Raw genomic sequence first — 17,628 nt, 5'->3', positions numbered from 1 at the left:
CAAAATACCATAAACTGGGTGGCTTATAAACAACAGAAATGTATTTCTCTCAGTCCTGGAAGATGGAAATTCCAAAGTCAAAGTCCAGGACATTTGGTGTCTGGTGAGGACTCACTTTCTGGCTCATAGATGATGTGGTTCACAGCTGAATCCTCACATGGTGAAAGGGAAGAATCCTGATCACTTCAGTCCAAACTATGACATGAATGTCTGTGTCCCCCAAAAATGCATATGTTGAAATCTAATCCCAAAGGTGGTAGTATTAAGAGGTGGGAACATTAGGGCGTGACTAGGTCATGAGGGCAGAGCCTTCATGAAGGAGATTAGTACTCATAAAATTAGAGGCCTGAGGGAGATTGTTTGCTTCTTCTGCAATGTTAGGACACAGCAAGAAGGCACCATCTATGAAGCAGAGAGTGAGCCCTCACCAGACACTGAGTCTGCTGACACCATGGTCTTGGACTTCCCAGCCTCCAGAACTATGAGCAATAAATTTCTATTATCTATAAATTCTCCAGTCTATTGTATTTTTGTTATAGCAGCCTGATTATACTAAGACGGCCCCTTATGCATCTACCAATCCAATTCATGAGGGCTCCGCCTCACGACTTAACCATCATCCAAAGGCCCCACCTCCTAATATTATCACAATGGGATTAGTGTTAAGTATACAAATTGGGGGAGATCATAAACATTCAGACCAGAGTGCACAGAAATAAAATACAAATACAAAAGGTTTCTGGATTGGGCAACATGGCTTAGAGGTGAAACTAAAACTGTCTATACATCAGTAAACATGCAGCCAAATGAAACCTGCCAGCCCAGTCACATTTAATATAAATAGACATTGTTGAGCCTAAGGACTCAACAATGAGAAATGTTAATAGAGGTGGATTATCACAGTTAGGAGGCTTCCCTGTATATAACAACAAACCAAATTCATGTGGCTTAAATAACAAGGAATTTTATTATCTCATGTAACATTAAGTCCACAGGTAGAACAGCTCCAGTGTTGTTTAATGTGGCTCAACAACAATGTAAAATACCCTGGAGCAAATTAACAAAAGATATCTACAGCATGAAAGTATTTATATAAAATCTCAAAACATACAAAAAATAGCATATATTGTTTATAAATATAAACACATATCATTAAACTACTAAAACATATAAAGAAATGACATTCTCTTCCTTTAAGATAGCAGTTACCACTGAGAAGGAAGGGCAGAGTAAAAAATGGGGTATGAAATTTTTAGTGAAAATTTAAAAGAAGCACAGAAGAAATGTGAAATAATTGAAGCAAAATGTTAACATCTGTTTCATCTTTGAGATGAGTACACAGCTATCTGTTATTATCTGAGCTTTTTTATATGCTTGGGTTATTTATAATTACATGCAACTTTTATAGTCCTATAAAGATGATGTAAGGGGGGAATACATAGAAAACCATTTTCAGATGGAAAAAGAAAACAAGGACTTATTGATTTATTTCAGAAACCATTTTTAGTGTCTGCTATGTGCCAGGCACTATTCTAGGCAGTAGGGATAACATGGTGAGCAAGAAAAATGATGGCTGTTTTTATGGAGTTCATGTACTGCCAGACAAAAATATACAATAAAGAAAAAAAAACCAGACGATGATAGTATGTGAAATGAACCAGAGGAATATGCTAGAAAGCGACTATTTTGTAGAATCAGGGAAGGCATCTCTGAGAAGATGACATTTAAACTGAAAACTGAGGTTAAAAAAAAAGAAAGCCATCCATGGGAGCCTCTGAGGAAAAGACATTCTAGGCAGAGGGAACAGCTAATGCAAAAGGCCTGAGCTGGGAATGGGCTTAGTGTTCTTGCAGAGCACAAAGAAGGCCAGAGTAGCTGACACCGAAGTACATCATCAACTCTTTGAACAAGAGAGAATACAAAAAGGGCCTAGAGATAAAGGGAAGGTCAAGTGAGGCTTCCTATCAGTGTAACTTTATCTTTTGAGTGTTAAAGAATCCTTTGAGAATTCAATGAAAAAGTATGGATCCTACAAAAATATACATGCATTCTGATATTTGCTTAGTTTCAACATATGTGGGAACCCTCTCAAGCCTATCCAAAAGAAACGAACTCCCACATTTGAGCCAAGGCCACATTCTTTCCAGGCAGCCCCCAGTCAATGAGGGTACAGGGGAAAAGCCTCTGAAACTGCCATCCCCTCCCCAAGACAGTGAATCAAAGACAATATCACATTCCAAGGGTATGGTTGGAGATTGTTGTCACCCCTAAAGATCTTAATGATGCAGTGATGATCATCTCTTTCATATATCCCTATCTCAACTTAATTCACCAGTCTAGTCCCTGCAGAATGTAGAACGATTGTAGACTACCACATGTTCAACCAAGTAGTAGATCCAATTGTGGATGCCTTATCATGCGTGGTCTCATTGCTAGAGAAGATCTATGTCAACTCAGATGCATCATATGCAGCCAGTGAGTTCTTTTCTATTACAATCAGAGAAGAGAATCAGAAACAATTTTGTTCATGTGCAACGGATAATAATACAAATGCACAGTACTGTCCCAAGTATATGTTAACTCTCCTGCAGTCATCACAATATAGTCAGAAACAATCAGGACTATCTGGACATCTTTCAGGGTAACACATTGATACATTACATCAGTAACAGAGCAGGGAGAGTAAAAGGCGGCTAGTACACTGGAGGCCTTGCTGAAACAACTCACTCCAGGTGGTAGAAGATAAACCCTATGTAGATGTAGGAACATAGCTCATTGGTAAGATTAGTAGGGATCCAGTGATTAGGGGTGTGCTGAGAGATCCTGTAAAGGATAAATTGCTGCATCATGCATCCTCTATTACAAAGAATGAAGTACAATGTCTGACATTAGTTGCCTCCAGAATCCCCCTTTGGGTTGGGTTCTGGAGACAACACATTTCACACCTCTCAGTGCCACTTCAGCCCAGGAGACCTAAAAGGTAGTTGACTTTGTGTGGGGCTGGGAGCAAGAAAGGGATCTACAGACAGTCCAGGCTGCAGTGCAAGTAACTTTGTCACACGGAACATATGATCTGGCAGAAGATTTTGTGTTGGAGGTGTCAATGGGGGGAAAAGATGCATTATGGATCTTATGCAAGCCCCAGTGGGAGAATCAACCTAAGCCCCTGAGGTTCTGGACCAAGTTCATGCTACCTGCAGCAGAGAATGCTATCTTTTTAAAGAACAAATACCGAATGTTACTGAACCCTGGTGGACATAGAACATTTGACTCTGGGGTATTAAGTGACCACAAATATGAAACTCTGCATCATGATCTGAGTTCTATCAGACCCTCCAACTCCTCAAGTTATATAAGCGTATAGCAATCCATCTTAAGATGGAAAAGGTCCATCCAGAATCAAGCCCAAGCAGGACCAGAGGGAACAATCAAGCTTCATGGGTGGAAACCCCAGACCCCCATGCCATCCTCCATGGCTGTCCAGTGTCCCCTCTTAGCTTGCACTATGGCCATATGGTTATGGGAATTCCCAGTACAACTGTCTGAAGGAGGGAACTCCAAGCTTGGTTTACAGGTGGGACATCTTGTAGCTGCATGAAAGCTGACGGTGGGTGGTAAGTACATTGCAGTCACTTTCAAGAGTAGCTTTGAAAGACAGTGATGAGAAAAGATCTTTCCAATGGGTGGAGCTTTGAGTAGCGTACCTTGTTATCTGCTTTGTGTGGAAGGAGAAGTGGCCTGAGGTGAAAATATATTTGTAGATTCATGGGCTGGGGTGAATGGCCTTGCTGGCTGATCAGAAGCCTGAAGTGAAATGCACTGAATAGTTGGAGGCAAGGAAGTTTGCAGTAGAGGCCTGTGGATGGGCATAAGGGAGTGGGTACCACGTGTGACCAGAAAGCATGAGAGTGGTCAACAAGAAAGCCTCCACCATGGAAGAGGCACTGAGCAACGAAGCAGACAAAAATGGCTCACCCAGTTGACATTAGCCAGTGTTTGTCATCAGCCACCCAGGCCTGGCATGATGGGCACATAAACAGAATGGCCGTGGTAGCACAGAGGGAGGTGTTGCACAGGCTATAGTAGCCTAGGCTATAGCTTACCAAGGCCAATCTAACTACTGCAACCTCTGCAGAGTCAACCTCCCAATGCTGCGCTCCTGAGAAGGCACTATTCTGACCCAGCAGGAATGGGACAGGGACTGGAGATTTTGCATTTCTAACAAGGTCCCAAATAATGCCCCACAAAGGATGGTCTGTGTACCAGTTAGAGGAGTGAGGACTTACAAGAGCAGAAGTTACCTCCTCTGAGATCATAAGCTGGACAATTGACAGAGGAGAAAAAGCTCTCTCAATAGACTGTAAAGGAGAGTCATGAAGATTTTTAGCAAGGAACGCTTTTTCCTTTAAGCAGAAGCAGTAGCAAGGGACTGCTGGCCCTTGGGAGCTGGCATCTATGAATTAGGGAGAACTTTCCAGGCATGCTCCCTGGGAATGAAGCGGTTACTCTTCGCTAAGCGGCTTAGAGGTGAACAGCATGAATTGTGTTGCACCTAAAGGGATTTAGGATTTGTAACAAAGTCGTCTCTTTCCCCTCTGCCCTGCTGGCATGACCATGGGCCTTAAACTTTGCATCTTGAGTTTCCATGAGCTACAACAGCATCATTATCTGAGGAAGTATGCTGAAGGGGGGGCCCCCATAAATCCAAGCCCACACATGCTTCCCTTGGGCCCTGCAAACCTGCTTTACCCTTTCTCCTTCACAGTGGGCCTCCCAGGGCCTCAGCACAACCGTAAGTCAGACTGGATCAGGGCTGTGTTGACACCGGCTTCTCATGAATGTCCCTCTGGTGAACTGGGCCCATTTACCTGTGATTTGGCTCTGGCCTCTTTTTTTCTTATCATATTTCACTGGAAAATCTGATCTCATTTGAGGTTTGTGCTTCCAGTTCTGTTTTTGGTCAGGTGATCAGTGGAATGTAGCCAGGGAAATGTAAACAGTTAATGAAATCGAACAGGGCCCACACTTTCAGTGATATTTCATGTCTCCAACAAGTCTGTCTTTCCTATTTCCTCCACTGGGCTCTTCCTCCTGGGTATGGCCGGGGTCTGTTCTCCATCACCATGGTGAACACTTCAGGGAAACACAGGTGTCTGCAGTCATCAGAAATTCAAATCCACCTGCTGGACCACGTGCACGCAGGAGGGCAACTGGAGGCCAACTTGTATGCGGTGGGTGGGGGGTGGGCGTTGCTGTCTGGCCATGAGCCCAGAGGACCCATAAATCATGCCGGTTTCCAGAGGCAAGGCGCTCTAATGGGAGTTAGGCAAGAGGCCCACCTGCGGCCAGGCAGCTGGATGCTATTAAACAGTGGCCCCAGAAGGACTTGAGAGTGGGCGTATTTGGTTCCTTCTACTCTGGAAGCAATTTACTGTTCATGTCTGCCCTTTCTCTTATTGTGTCTCTCTGTACGTCTCTCTCTTTCTGCACACATGTTCATTTCTCATTTTCTTTCACATATTTGTCTCTCTTCCCCTCTGTTCTCCTCCTTTTCCCTCTCCCATTCTCTCTTTCCCCTTTCTTTTCCATGGTTCCCCTCTCCTCTCTTCTTTCCCCCTCCTGACTTCCAGGGAAGAAAGACTCAAAAATATAAATCAGTCAGACCTAACCATCATTACACAGGGAAGGGAGATTTTTGAGCCCATGGCTGATGCAGGGACCGCTGCCTGGAAGAGACATGGGAAATGCGCTGGGAACCTCAAGGTAAAATTGAGAAGTAGCCCATTTTGTCATTGTCCTTCACTTCCACTCTTTCCCCATTTTAGCATCTGCTCACCCTTCTTGGTACCCCCGGGCCTCCCCTCCAGGCTGTACCCAGGCTTGCCATCACACATGGTTTCTGCTGTCTCTGCTAGTGCTGCAGGCTCCAGCCCCCTTCTCCAACCTCTCTCCCATGCTCACTGGCAGAGCCTAGGACCTCAGGAATTGTCCCCCCGGGCTAGAGACAGTTCCTCTAATAAAAGCATCTTCACTAAATACCTAGCTTTAGCCCAAAGGAATAACGTGGATGGAGGACGTTGCTGAGTTCAGGGTCTGCCAACAAGGGAGACATCTCGGGCAGGCTGGTTTTTTGTTTGTTTGTTTTTTGTTTTTGTTTTTGAGATGGAGTCCGGCTCTGTTGCCCAGGCTAGAGTGCAGTGGCATGATCTCAGCTCACTGCAACCTCTAACTCCTGACCTCAAGTGATCCGCCCAACTCAGCCTCCCAAAGTGCTGGGACTACAGGTATGAGCCACCACACCCAGCCCAGGCTGGTTTTTGTCTGTCCCTATAGTCACACCACATGGAGTCACCCAGCCTGGTGACAACTTGCTGACATCAGCATCAGTGCACCCTCCAAGTCTCAGTGACCTCAAGAAAATGTCAGTGATATATATAAGTTCCCTCAAACTCCCTGAGGTACCAACAGATGCAAGGCCAGAACTCAGATCTCCATCTTAGCTATCGACTCTGGGAAAATCAACCTTCCTCTCTGGGCCTCAGCTTCCTCCTCTGTAAAGTGAAGGGTTAAGCTCTGTGATCTCTAAAGTCCACTAAGCTTCTAACATCAGTGGGTTTATTCTACATAAAGCTGAGTTTCTCAGGTCTCGCCGATCTGTGGGTAGTAACTGGTCACCTATCACGGCCATTCCCACACTTCACTGGGTCTTTCTCCCACAGGATCCTGGAGAACATCAACACCCCCATAAGATTTCAATCTCCCGTATCCCAGCATCCCTCGGAAGTGTCTCTCAGGCGCTCACAAACCAACATGTCACTATCAGACACATCAAGTTGCAGCCACTGGATTTTTCTCTTCTCCCACCTCACTCACCTATGTTGCCTGCATCTGAAGGCCCCCAGCAGATGACAATGCTTACCTCCCAGCGGCCACGGATGCCAGTCCATCACAAGAATGTCAATGTCCATGGCAAGGGTGCTACCTACCACTGCTCCCACAGCTGCTCCAAGGACCAGCATGCTTCTCTGGTCCATTCAGAAGTGAGGAGATTGTCCCTCTCCCCTCAGCATCACATGTGGCCACCCAGACCTTCAAAAGGGCCTGCTTGTGCCCTCAAGGCTCACAGAGACTGCTGTGCAAACAGTTTCTCATTCTTTCCTTTAGAAGCCTCCTTTCCAGGGGACTCAAATGCATGGCTGACTTCAAGGACTCCTCCCCATTCCCTGGTTCCTCCCAGTTAAGGGTGGGAGAGTCTTCCTGCAAACCACCTCCTGATCCCCCTCCAAACCCCTCCTACCGGTTCTACAGACATGAATTCCATTTTAGGCTCAAGTTGAGACATCCTCACTGTCCCAAGCAGCTCTCAGTATCACAAACTACAAGATCAGGTAAAAATAAAGAATTATCTTCTCCAATTCTTCCTCCCAATATATTCTAGAAGCAGGTCTGGGTCTCCAAAGAATGCCTGTGACAAAGAGCGTTACTGGTGATTTTTAAAACTTTATGCTTGCTGACAAAGAAGAATCAAATTGATGAGGGAATAAAATAATAAACTGAAAAAAAAAGTGCTTTTTAGTGGCCAATGTATGGGGCCTGGAGGCAAAAATATAGGCTCAATGCTCAGTCTGGAAAATCCACAACTCTATTTTTAGAACCAATGAAAAGAGCCTTGTGTAAGAACAAGGCACAATAATAGCCATTTTCTTCCTCTAGGAATGAGGATTAAAAAGTGGTTATTAGGAGTCTGGACCAGGATTCTGAGTGAAGAAACCTGGAATCTAATCATGACTCTATAATCCGTGCTCCCTGCCTGTGACCCAGAGAGCACAAGTCAGACCACATACTCCTTAAGGGAGACATCTATTCAATAATTGATGACTGAATTTCAACCAAGACAATGCATGTGACCAGAAGCCCAGACCTAGGCTAAGGGATCAGGGAAGGCTTCCTGGAGGAAGTGACGGCAGAGCTGAGTGTTAAAGGGTGAAGAAGAATTGATGAGATATTAATAGATGGAGTGATACATTAGTGTTCCGGGCACAGGGGGAAGCAATACTTGGAAAGGCAGGCTGGGCAGGAACATGGTGTGTGTGGCAACTGAAAAAAGGCCAGTGTAAACCAAAGCCCAGAGATCAACAGGAGTATTTTATGAGTGGAGGCTGATAAGGTAAGCAGTTCTTTGTTAAGGACTTTGTCTTTAACTTAATGGGTGGTCGTCAGCCTCCAAGATGGTGTCTAAAAATCTTGGCCTCCTGGTTGTCACGAACCTAGCATAATCCCCTCCCACAGTGTGCCAGGATTGCTACGTGTGACCCATCACAGATGGGAGTAGTGACTGCATATTCCTCCCAAGATTAGGTTATGAAAGACACTGCTGCCTCCAACTGTACTCCCTCCTGGGTCACATGCCCTGTGGGAAGTCATGTCCCGAGCAGTCCTGAGGACAGGCCCACCGGCCAGGAACGAAAGCTTCCTGACAACAACCATCTGAGTAAGCTGCTGGGGAGAAAAAACTGTTTTCCCTCTACTCATCTTAGATTCATTTGTTGGCTGGCCCTGCAAATTAGACTGATAACAGTCAGATTATCAAGAGAAAAACAAGCAGAATTGTATTAACATGTGTATGACACATACACATGGGAACACCCAGTGAGTAACTCAAAGGTGTGGCTAGAACTTGGGCTTATATTGCATCTTATCAAAAGAACTATACAGTTTTAGAGAAGTGGTAAGACAAAGGAAAATGACTTTGAGCTTCTAGGAGTGGCAAATTATGGAAAGGCAAATACATGTGGGGGCTAATGGAACAGGAAAACTCATTGGTAAGGTTTTTAATGAAGATTCCTCTGGTGCCCTCTCGGGGCTTGTGAGCAAAGCAGCTGCGAGTGTAATAATTAAAAAAGTGTAATATTGATTGGTCACTTACCCTGTGCTGGGTACAGTGCATGCATTATCTCATGTAATTCTACCATCTAGCCCGAGTTAGGCACTGGATCACCTCAATATTACAGAAAAGAATGTGAGGCACAGAATCACTAAGCCAATGACAATCCCATCCTTCCATGCTCCTGAAAGTTGCAAATAAGTTGTTTGGGTCTTGAAGCAACTCCTACAAAAAGCAAAGCGGAAATCAATTGCTTTTCTGCCATCTCCTTGGTTTCTCACCAACACCACCCTCAACGGCATCCTCTAGAAAATCATCCCGACCAGACAATTATCAAAGTGGCCCCATTCTACCTCCCGGGTACAAATTCCAAATTCTCAACCCCACTTGACCTGGGAGTTTGGAGGTGTGGGCCATAAATGGTGGTGGGATTTGGTGTCGATGGTGGAAGCCAAACAGCAGCCACGCGAGTGCCTTCCAATCATTCATTTCCTGACAAAATACTAAAAAGATGACCATTAAACTTTTCTCCAGACTCATTGGAATCTGGGGTCTTTGTTCCCATGTCTGGAAACACATCAACCTGCCAATTCTGGTAACAGAGTCTATGATGATGCTCTTGGTTTTTATCATTATTTTTTGGCAAAAGCACTGCCAAGTGCTGCTTTATTTTTTTAGTTTTTGTCTCACTTTTCAGAGAAGATAAATCAACTGTAAAAGTGTGTTATGAAAACCAACTTGGCAAGCAAGGTCTCCTGGAGAGGAGCAGGGGTAGCTTTATTTTCCATTATCTCAGTGTAAAACAAATAGATTTATCCTTCTTAGATGTTCTTGTAAGGTCATCAGGAGCACGTGATTTAAACCATGGCCCTTGGCCGACTCCAGTCCAGAGCATGATCTAATCAGGCCTGAAATTCTCGAAGAAGAAAGGAAGAAAATGAATGGCCTCGTTATGAGGATTTCAAAGTTATCTCAGTACAAGGAAGTTTTTCCTCTCTGCCAAAACCTCCTGAGAAATCTCCAAGGAAAGTCTAATTCTTGACATGCTTTTAAGGTTCTCTGTTCCGTTAACAGTGAGTGAGGTTAAATCTGGGCAGACCAGACCCTTGTCTTCATTCTTCTCCCAGCAGGCTCAGACCTTTCTCAGCTTGATGGCTTTGCTTGGAATGTTAGAACAGAACAACAATTCACAAAGTATTTAACCTGTCTGAGCCCCTATTTCCCCATCTGTATGCCTGCCATCAGAACCCATACTGAGACTTGATTATTTTTGTGAAAGTGAAACAAGGCGATTGATATAACGTGATTAGCATCTTGCCAGGCACATCCCAATGAGTCGTTTAATAGAGAAGCCTTTTGTGATCAAGGTTGTGAGGACCACAGCTGGAGATGCTGCATTTGTATCCTGGCTCCATCACTTACCAGCTACAGGCAAATTACTTGATCTCTCCAAGCCACAGTTTTCTCATCTGCAAAAGGAGGTGATAATGGTATGTATCTGCTACTTCACAGGATTGTTAGAAGGATGGTGTGAGATAATGCTTAGACTATGTCCAGAACGTAATAGAGAGTAAGTATGTGGTAGTTATTACTACTGTGACTTCAAAAATGGTGACAACAACATCCACAGCTACTATATGACTAATGTGACCTCTCAAGTATTACTTAGGGTTCTTTGATTACTAAGCAAAGCAAATCATCTCTGGGTAACTTAAGATAAAAGAAAAGAAAATGTATTAGGTGACTCTGAGACAGCTGAAAGAATCAAAAGCTAAATTGAATGGCCAAGGTTTAGAAAGAACCAGGAAGCAGAAGAGCCCCAGATATGTCAGCCACAGGAACTAATTATGGACTCTTTAGGATGTTACCTTCAGGACCAATCAGCTCCACCAAGGTGTTAACTTTGAGCCACTGGCCAAAGGAGGGTGTACATTCTGACATCCCAACCAAGACCAGATCCGATGGGGAGGGATAATTATACAAAGAAAAGCCTAGTTGTTACCAAAAGTAGGGGCTTAAATACCAGAGAAGCAGAAACAACTGATGCCAACCATAATCATGAATGCACCTACCACTATTCCTACTAATATTAATATGCATGATAATAATAGTTGCAGTTCCTGGACCAAACCAAGGGTCAGTCTGCTTGTTCTTACAGCCCAATAACAAAGATGCAGATGAACTGAGAGAGAAGGGAGTTTATTTCCAAAACCAGGTACAGGGAGAAGGCCTGGAAAATATCGCCAGACCAACTCAAAATTACAAAGTTTTCCAGAGCTTATACACCTTCTAAGCTATATGTCTGCATGTAAGTGTGCATTCATCTAAAGACATATGTGATTAATTTCTTCTAATCTGTAACTAAGATCTCAATCTTGAAGACCTTCCTCTGGAGCCTTAGTAAATGACTTAATCCAAATACATCCAGGTGCAGGAGTGATTACCCTAATCTTGTCTCCTGCCAAATCATGGAGGTTTGGGGAGTTCCTTCAGACACTCAATACACTTCTTTGTGGAGGCCTGGGGAGTTTCTTTAGACCCCTAATAAAACATGTTTAATCCTAAACAGCTCCTGTTAAGAATTCCTTCCTCATCGGCTGGGCACAGTGGCTCACACCTGTACTCCCAGCACTTTGGGAGGCCGAGGCAGGCAGATCACGAGGTCAAGAGATTGAGACCATCCTGGCCAACATGGTGAAACCCATGTGGTGGCAGGTGCCTGCCGTTCCAGCTACTCGGGAGGCTGAGGCAGGAGAATCGCTTGAACCTGGGAGGCAGAGGTTGCAGTGAGCTAAGATCACGCCACTGCACACTCCAGCCTGGCAACAGAGTGAGACTCTGTCTAAAAAAATAAAAAATAAAAAATAATAATAATAATTCCTTCGTTATCTTATTATGCTTCAAGACCCAGGAAAGGCCTAGGCAAAACTCTTGGTGGGCTTTTGTTACATTCCCGCCTTTGTATAGGGGCACTGGGTCTTTCAGCTTTTAATCTTTAACTTAACCACTCAGTCAGTGCTGAGACAGTCGTTATGGAGGCCTGCCTGTTCAGCCTTCAGGGAGACCTGGCCTTCCACAGTAGTAGCTGCTAATCTTACCACAGTAGCCCCCCTTATCCTTGGGGAATATGTTCTAAGACCTCCTATGGATGCCTCCAGTGGATGCAAGTATTGAAGCCTATATATATACACACACAAAAAAAACCACACACATACATATATATACAGGGATATATATGTGTACACACAGACACATATACTATATATACTGTTTTTTCTATACATTTATACCTATGATAAAGTTTGATTTATAAATTAAGTACAGTAAGTAATTAATAACAATAATAATAAAGTAGAATAATTACAACAATATAATGCAATAAAAGATACGTGGGTGTGGTATCTCTCTCTCTCTCTATCACTCTCTTTACCAGGCAACTCAAACTGCAGAAAGAGAAACCATGGAGAGATGGTTTGGCTGTGTCTCTACCCAAATCTCATCTTGAATTGTAGGTCCCGTAATTCCCACACGTTCTGGAAGGGCCCCAGTGGGAGATAATTGAGTCATGGAGGCGGTTTCCCCCATACTGTTCTCATGGTAGCGAATAAGTCTCATGAGATCTGATTTTATAAGGTGTTTCCCCTCTGGCTTGGTTTTCATTCTTTCTTGCCACAACCATGTAAGACGTGCCTTTCACCTTCTGCCATGATTGTGAGGCCTCCTCAGCCACGTGGAACCATGAGTTCATTAAACCTCTTTTTCTTGATAAATTACCTGGTCTTGGGTATGTCTTTATCAGCAGCATGAAAACAGATTAATACACATCGATAAGGGGGAACTACTGTATTAATTCGAGAAAGGAAAAAAAAACAACAAAAAACAACAATGTCAATGAATATTCAACCCTGAACTTCATGAATACTGTCATTCCTAGATAATCAGACAGCCATCAGGCTGGAAACATTTTTATTTCCAAGGTTTTCCAAAATGCTTTCATCTTTTGGGAAAAGTATAATTTTCCTGTGATAAAATGAAGACCATCATTTCTTGTCTGCTTCCTAAATGTCTGACAGCATGCTAAACACTTGACATATTTTATCTCACTTACTGTATTGTAAGCTTGGCTCAGGAGAAAAAATTAACCGTTGTTAAATAAAACTTAATGGAAACAATAAAAGTTAATGTTCAAGTCACAATAATTTTTATAATTGCTAATAATTAATACCAAGCTATGATCATTTTTAATTTTGCAATAAATCTTCTTTATGCAGTGAATTGGTCATTCAGTTCACCAGGACACACAATTAAATCCATGCAGCTGCTTGCCCTAGATCACGCTACGCAGAGTCAGTTGCCTGTGTGAGAAGCAGTTCAATCAAAAATTAATGCTTGCAATTTGGAAGGTCTGTCCTTGTGATGTATTAGTAGTGAAACAGGAGAAACAGATGCTCATTGGGCATCTAATTTTTGTTGAATTATTAAGTGATTCAATGCAAAGGACTTCTAAGTACTGTTACAGTGTTTAAAAATTCTTTAGGATGATTATACAGCCTCTTTTTAAGACAGCATCAACTTTCAGAAATTGAATTGCTGTTAGATTCTTTAGTTTAATCCTTTCAAGGCTCATATTTCAAAACATTGTTTGTCTTTTGTCTTAATGGAGAGCTAATCTTTATGGGAAGGCAATGTAATATCCTCTGGGCTGGAAATCCATTGCTAGACTGTGAAAGCCTGGGCTTCTCTCATCAGCCATCACTTAGCCCTCAGAGCCTCTCTCTGGAACTCAATTTCAGCTGCCCCAGAGCACCTCAGCCTATCTCTTCAGTACCAAATATTTTGAGAGAGACGCATTGTTCTTTTCATTATGAAAAATACGTTGTAGGCCGGGCGCGGTGGCTCACGCCTGTAATCCCAGCACTTTGGGAGGCCGAGGCGGGTGGATCACGAGGTCAAGAGATCGAGACCATCCTGGTCAACATGGTGAAACCCCGTCTCTACCAAAAATACAAAAATTAGCTGGGCATGGTGGCGCGTGCCTGTAATCCCAGCTACTCAGGAGGCTGAGGCAGGAGAATTGCCTGAACCCAGGAAGCGGAGGTTGCAGTGAGCCAAGATCGCGCCATTGCACTCCAGCCTGGGTAACAAGAGCGAAACTCCGTCTCAAAAAAAAAAAAAAAAGAAAAAGAAAAAGAAAAATACGTTGTGAGCTATTAATATTAATATTTTTCCTAGCATGGTAATGCATTTGCACTGACTTTTTATCCTCCGTTGACATTTCGGCTGTGTCCAGCAAGACACACTTGTGCTATCAGGAGTAAGGGGCAGTGTTCTTTGCAGAGCTAATCTGCCCACCATGGTAGACACTCTAGCCCCCTTGGCCACACCCAAAGGAAGCTACAAGAGAAACGGGAGGTAACTCTGAGAGTACTCATAGGAAAAGACCACACAGGCCACCAGGAGAAATGTAACCATCGAGGGACTAATGGAACATACCTCAGCAAGGGAGCTATGGAAAGTCTTACTTCATAATGGCATTGAAAGTACTTATTAAAGAAAAAACTTTCCAGAGCAGAGGAATTCTCTCCATCCTCCCTGGGGCTGCACACTTGGTACCAAAGTACTTCTCTTGGCCCCAGATCCCATCTATAAACCTTAGGGCACAGAAAGAGGAAATGAGAGTAGGGCCCCTGGAGATAAACTTATTCTATTTAATCATTTAGTTAAGAGTTTTAATCCTGTGCCTTTCCTCATTATTTAGTATATCTCCTCCCACAGATAAATGCTAGAAATCTGATCATTTAATTCACACTACAGTCACTGGGGTAAAAAAAGAACTAGAGGGACAGAACAATGCCTAACTTGAAGGCGTAATAGTAAGAAAATAACCAGTCAGTGCTCATTGTAGGGCATTATGTACCAAGCAATGCAAATGCATGACTTGATTGGCCTATTAACCATCTTAAGAGGCAGTAAGTAACCATCTTAAGAGGTAATAAGTAGCTTCTGCATTTTACAGAGGGAAAAATAGATGAAGCTCAAAGAAACTATGATTTGTCCAAGGTAAACCCAGTAAAGAAAACAACAAACTGCCAGAGCTGAGACTCCTGCCTGGATGCCCCCACCTAGTGTCAGCATATCTCTGAATCATGTTAATAGAGCTGTTGTTCTCCATCCTGGCTGCACATCAGAACCACCTAGGCTGCTTTTTCAACTACAGAGACCTGGATTTTTCCATGACAATTAAGTCAGAATCTTTGGGGGTGAGAAGCTGACTTTTTTTTTTTAAAGAGTCTGAAGTTGATTCTATGTGCAGCTGGGATTGAGAACTACTGAGACAGGGCACCCTACTGATGGAGATCAGAATTAGTTCCTCTTTCTTTCTTCATGTGTACAATAAGATGACCCAACAACCAGATCTCCTTCATACTCCTCCACCCTATACCAAGCCAGAGTGAAGCCGCTGCCTCTGCCTTGCTGAGCTTAGGAAAATGTCAGGCCAAAACTAGAAAGAAGACCAAGTTTTCCAGCCAAGAAACCAACAAATTTATCTCCACATCTGTCATGGGAAGTCAAGGGAAGATCAAAAAGGAAGCAGAAGGAAAACAAAAGGGCACCAGATGAATTATGCAGTGGTCAGTCCAGAGGCCACTGGGGCGCTGGAAGCAAAGATTAACCAGTGGGGGAAAGGACTGATTCTGGAAATGGCAAGGGAGTCAGAAGCTCTGGAGCTGAGCAGTGGTCTGGGGGCCTGGAGAGCGGGGTTCTCACCTACCACAGTGGTCTGAGAGATTCTGGACAAAGATAACCTCAGTCCAGCTACTCTAGGGTGAAAGGAGAGAGGTGTCTTTCTCAATGAGCACAGCTAGACTGTTTTTTTGTTTGTTTTTCCTTTTTGCTTTTTTTTTTCTTTAGTATTGCAGTCCAGGCTTCATTGTCCATGCTAATGAAAAGAGGCCATGTTGTATAGCAGTGGGATTTTTCATGTTTTTTTTTTATTATTTTAATTTAATTTAATTTCAAGTGCTGGACACGTAGGCATGATGTGCAGGTTGGTTACATAGATAAACATGTGCCATGGTGGTTTGCTCCACCTATCAACCCATCACCTAAGCATTAAGTCCCACAGCATTAGCTATTTATCCTGATGCTCTTCCTCCTCCTGCTCCCCCCACCTGCTCCCCCCACAGGCCCTAGTGTGTGTTTTTCCCCTCCCTGTGTGTATGTGTTCTCATTCTTCAGCTCCCACTTATAAGTGAGAGCATGTGGTGTTTAGTTTTCTGTCTCTGTGTTAGTTTGCTGAGGATGATGGCTTCCAGCTCCATCCATGTTCCTGCAAAGAACATGATCTTGTTCTTTTTTATAGCTGCATAATATTCCATGGTATAAACATACCACATTTCCTTTATCCAGTCTATCACTGATGGGTATTTGGGTTGGTTCCATGTCTTTGCTGTTGTGAATAGTGCTGCAGTGAACATACACATTCATGTATCTTTATAATAAAATGACTTATAATCCTTTTGGTATATACCCAGTAATGGGATTGTGCATCAAATACTATTTCTGGTTCTAGGTCTTTGAGGAATTGCCACACTGTCTTCCACAATGGTTAAACTAATTTACATTCCCACCAACAGTGTAAAAGTGTTCCTATTTCTCCACAACCTCACCAGCATCTGTTGTTTCTTGACTTTTTAAAAACTGCCATTCTAACTGGCCTGAGAGGATATCCCATTGCAGTTTTTATTTGCATTTCTCTAATCTGATGGTCAGTGATGTTGAGCTTTTTTTCATATGTTTGTTGGCTGCATAAATGTCTTTTTTTTTTTTTGAGACTTGTCTATGTCCTTTGCCTACTTTTTAATGGGATTTTTTTTTTTCTTGTAACTTTGTTTAAGTTCCTTGTAGATTCTGGATAGTAGACCTTTGTCAAACGGATAGACTGCAAAAATATTCTCCCCTCTGTAGGTTGTCTTTTCATGCCGATGATAGTTTCTTTTGCTGGGCAAAATCTCTTTACTTTAATTACATCCCATTTGTCAGTTTTTGCTTTTGTTGCAATTGCTTTTAATGTTTTCGAGCTAGACTGGTTTTTAAGTTTCCTTAAATAATTCCACATCTGGACTATGACAACAGCCTTTTAACTGGCCTCCCTGCCTGCTGTCTCTGTCCCCACCCCATTCCCTTCTCCACTGAGCTACAGTGATCTTTGCTTCTCTACTGCAGAGCAGCTTAATCCTCTGTTCAAAAGCCTCCTATTGTCCCCAGTATAAAGCCCAAATGCATTAATGAGGCTTAAAAACTCTGCAGGGTCTTTTATCTTCTTGCCTTTCTGTACCTCAAATAAGCCATCTTTGACTGCTCTGGGCCTCTCCACAGACTGCCCCTTCCTCCTGAAACCCTCTTCCCACTCCATTTCTTACTCATCCCTCAGGGATCAAGTTAGACATCACTTCCTTCGGGAAGTCTTCTCTGATTCCCCTAGAGTGTGTGAGTGCCTATTTTAGCTTTTATTACACTGGATTACAAATGCTTGTTTCTTAGTCAGCTTCCCTTGAGATATAAACTCCCTCATGCAGGAAACATTGCTGTGATATATTTCCAGCACCCAGTTGTTTGAGGTTAAACTGTCTCCAGCATTGGAGGGAAGAAATAACTATAAAGAGCAGATCAAGAATAGCCCATCCAAATATATATCTCTTTCACTGGGGGAAAGAAAAAATCCCAATGCTTTAGAACCACAT

The sequence above is a fragment of the Aotus nancymaae genome, unplaced genomic scaffold, assembly GCF_030222135.1.
Source record: "Aotus nancymaae isolate 86718 unplaced genomic scaffold, 86718_ANA_hifiasm-v0.15.2.pri h1tg000059l, whole genome shotgun sequence".
NCBI classification, from domain to species: Eukaryota; Metazoa; Chordata; class Mammalia; order Primates; family Aotidae; genus Aotus; species Aotus nancymaae.
Note: the sequence above shows the minus strand (reverse complement) of the source record.